This window comes from Odontomachus brunneus, unplaced genomic scaffold (assembly GCF_010583005.1).
Source record: "Odontomachus brunneus isolate Ranch 3 - 2012 unplaced genomic scaffold, Obru_v1 Obru_scaffold_019, whole genome shotgun sequence".
NCBI lineage: Eukaryota > Metazoa > Arthropoda > Insecta > Hymenoptera > Formicidae > Odontomachus > Odontomachus brunneus.
This window is the reverse complement of record NW_022639469.1, coordinates 144,498-148,726: the sequence shown is the minus strand read 5'-3', so window position 1 is coordinate 148,726 and position 4,229 is coordinate 144,498.

The window sequence follows — 4,229 nt, the reverse complement described above, 5'->3', positions numbered from 1 at the left end:
CTCTCGCGCTTCCATTCTTCCGACCGCGGCGGCGCCCCCGGCCGTCGCCGCCGTCGTCTCGTTCAGTCGTGCGTCCGCGCTCGCCTCCGTGCATTTCGCATCTCCCTTCCTTATCCTCGTCGGGCGCGGCGCCGAGCGCGTGTGCGGTCGGTGCATCAATTACGTTTGAATCCGAGCCGACGCGTCGCTCAAACTAAACTTACTAGATATAACAAAGTACGACAATCATGGCATCATGAATAAGGTAAATGTACCAATGCCCGGACATGTACCTATAATTCCGACACTCTTATTATTTTGAATATTTCTCTAAATATTTCATCTTTCGGCGTACACTAAATATAAATATTAAATGTATGTATACCAATATGTATGTATTGTACGTTGAAAGTTGAAATATTCATATTCAAATATAAAAATAATAACAATGCCCGAAGATAGGTATATGTTCGGGCATTGGTACATTTACCTTATGTTCTAATAGCGTCTTCAATGAACAGATTTTGACTCCCATCCGATTACAATCGAGTTCAAGCGTTATAAATTATTTTTACTAAGTCATTAATTTCTTTAAAAAGAAAGTGATTTCTTGCTGTAATGAAGTGCTCACTAGTTTTTAAATAATATTATGACAAGATGGATAAAGTCTGTTAAACAGCTTTTTGAAAAGGTTTCTACAACCATCGATAACTTATACGCTTTGTTTATAATTAAATTAGTTTCATTTTTTCTAAATAATAATTCACATTTATATGTAACATTATATCCTAGACAGCATAAGATCTGCAGGGGATATCCTGAGGACGTTTTCAGAACGTCTTTAGGATGTCTTGTGCTTTTTGCGATATATATATATATATATATATATATATTCATGCTTAGAAATATAAAAATGTTTTCTTTATGCTCTCTCTTAATTTGAAGAAAAAACTTACATTATTATTCCATACATCAAATTATTGAAATTCCACTAAATATGTTTATAAGTTGCAAGTATGTTCTGTGTACATACCAAATTTAATCAACCATATTAGCTCCAAATGCTAAAACATTGAATACTTTGTTATATTTAGCGATACTTTAATACTTTGTTATATTTAATGACTATAGATCAGATCAAATCTTTCCTTTCGTCGCAGTTTTCAAAAAACTTTTCTATGACTATGTCACAGAAAATTACCTCGAGCTGTAAAAATCTTTACACAGTTCTTATTGGTCAAAATTAATTTCTGTTCATTGAATATTTGAAAACTTTAATACAGCTTTGAAAAAGTAACTTCTTTAAAATCCATTTGCAAAAGGAATTTCAAAGGAAGAATTATTATTATTTCTATAAAAAGGAAGTTTTCGTGTGTGTATATATATAGTATCTCAACTGCGGATTGAATCGAGATGTTTGCGTTCAGACGCAACAATGTTGGACGCACAACGCAAGGGAATGAATGAACGGATCCGTGAATGAACGAACCGGACGCACGCGTATAGAGGGGGGCTTCAGATTCCATTCCCATTCCGATGTCGGTTCCATTCTCGTTCCCTCAACCCCTTCAATGCGCCTTGCAGCGTGAATGAACAACGGGATCAGAATCCATAAAAAGGATCCTCCCGCGACCCACCGAATATTGTCAAACTGCGTTTCCTCCGCGATCTCCGCGATCTTGTAGCAGCGCATTCCTGAGGAACAAATGTCGATGTTGCTTCGAACAGATCTTCTCCCCGTGACGCTTGACGCATAGATAATACAGATGCAGCTACTATTTCATAGCTCCATAGGAAACAATATTAAGATTGGCATCGATAGAAACTTATCGTCGGCTCTAAGGTAGCTCAACGGTCGGACATTATATTTCCCTCGTGCCAACAACAAATAACAAGTTCATCTTAGGCGCACCGAGATGTTATCTCGGCGTTGAGCAGTCTATCATCCGTAAATCAGCGTCTCTTGCCGAAATAGACCCCTCGAATATTTCTTGGAAGAGGTTTTGAGAAGCGTACGTGGCTCGTTGGTATTCAACGGGGAATTGCGTGTACCACGGTTATCCAAATTGAAATTCAAATCCAATAATCGTCGTAGACGGTTATCGGATTTCTCATCGTTATCATTATTATACATCTCTATCATTCATATATTTTCATATATTTATGATAAATAGAAAACACGCGAGACGCATAATCAGATGTATAGTCCGTCGTTGGAGCGTCCATAATTGTGAAGATCGATACTTGTTTTCGTCCAACATCCGTATTTCTCATTATCTAGCAAACACAGGGTATAACTGTTATATATAACATGGAAGTAATATATAATATAATTGCTATTATACGTTATCAATATTAAGATTACATCATTTCTTTTTAACTGCAAGATAAGTGTTTTAAAACTGTTGTATTGCTCTGTTATTCACTGGCTTAACAGTATAATAGCAATATAATTTAAATATAACATGTTATGTAACAAGTATAGTTTGCATTACGTTTATGTTATGTAATATTTTTATATGCAGATATTAGATTTTCCTTTAGATAGCCTGTTTTTCGTACGTAAAAAAAGACGGTTACAACAGCATGGCGAAACTTATATTGTGGTGTCCACCCTTATAATGAAGTAGCACACTCGTTTTGAGTAATGATAGTTACTTTTATCAGTAACAATCGCTTTTGCCAAAATAACATTTATGATGATGAGGATGAATAGATCTTAATAGATGATCTATCTTTAATAGCAAGATATTTTTATATTATGGCGTCTACTAGATATTATTTTTTAAATGGAATAATTATTGCTCACTTGAAAACCTCTCGGTAATATGTTACTTACGCGTTATATTTCTATTACATAACTGTAATTTCGTTTGACTAGGAAATACAAGCAATGTATACGTCACACGTAACGTATGTGTTACATTTTGTTACATTGCAACGATATAATAGTTACATCATTGTGTTTGCTGGGTGTGTTACACTTCGCAACGACTGCAGCTGCGCAGTCTCTTCATGGTAGACCCCGGCAACAAGATTTTTCTTGTCTCCATGCAGTTGACCACGGTGCAACGTGACGATACTAGGAAATGCTTTGTGTGAGACATTGAATTCGTTAAAAAAAGGGCAGGAGACTGGAAACGCGCATAATAGTCGTGTCAGCAGGTTACAGGTTTGTTAGAGAGACGGTGGTTCTTGGCTCGGTGTGTCGACTGCCAAAAGGACGACTATACTGTTGAATATTGAACGCACGATCCCCTTGGAATGTCATTCTTCGTGGTTGATCAACACAACACAATTCGTCAGACCCCGATCAGGTCCTCTCACTGTAAGGGGAAAGCCCCTGTGTTGAGTCTTGCATTCGCGTTTAAATCTGTACAAGATTAAACTTATCTATATGCGTTCTTCTAGAAAAAAATTCTACATCAATAGTGACTAATTTCTATTCGAGGACCATAATAATGACTTCGCAATATGTATAATTTAAAAATTTATGTATTATTGTATATATCGTAATTTTTAATAATTAGTCGAGATAGTGAAAAATAAATGAGAATATATTAAGATGCTTGATATAGCGCTGCTGATGCTAAAAACGAAGCTAAAATAATCTCTACTGCGGTACCATTTAATTACGTTGCAAATTTCACAGATCATGTCAAGAGATCGTCGGCTTAATTACATGACTAGCTTTAAGTGACATTCACTAATTGCATTCTTTGTCTCGTTGTATCACCGTCATTACCGCGGCGTGACTAAACCAAATAGGAAACGTCCTCTCTTCTCTCTTAATATCGCGAATAATGGAAACCATTAAGTTCATCCTTCAGATCATTACAACGATATTGACATGACGATATTGACATGACGATGTATATACTGAGAAAGAAAATATCTAAGAAATAGTAAATACTTATTTGATGGCCACTATGCAATAATACACACACACACATTTACTAATACTAATATAAAATATTTCTCAAATAAGAAAATATACATTTTCTTAAGATCTCTTAAGATTTTTTAAAATTTCTTAAGATGTCTTAGTTTCTCGTGAAATGATTTATTCTATTTAAGTAAAAAGAATTTAAATTGAAGTAAATATGTTATTAGTACTTGCCAAATAAGTATTTATTATTTCCTAGATATTTTTTCCTCTCAATATATATATATATATATATATATATATATATATATATATATATATATATATATATAGAGAGAAAAAAATATATAGAAAATAATAAATA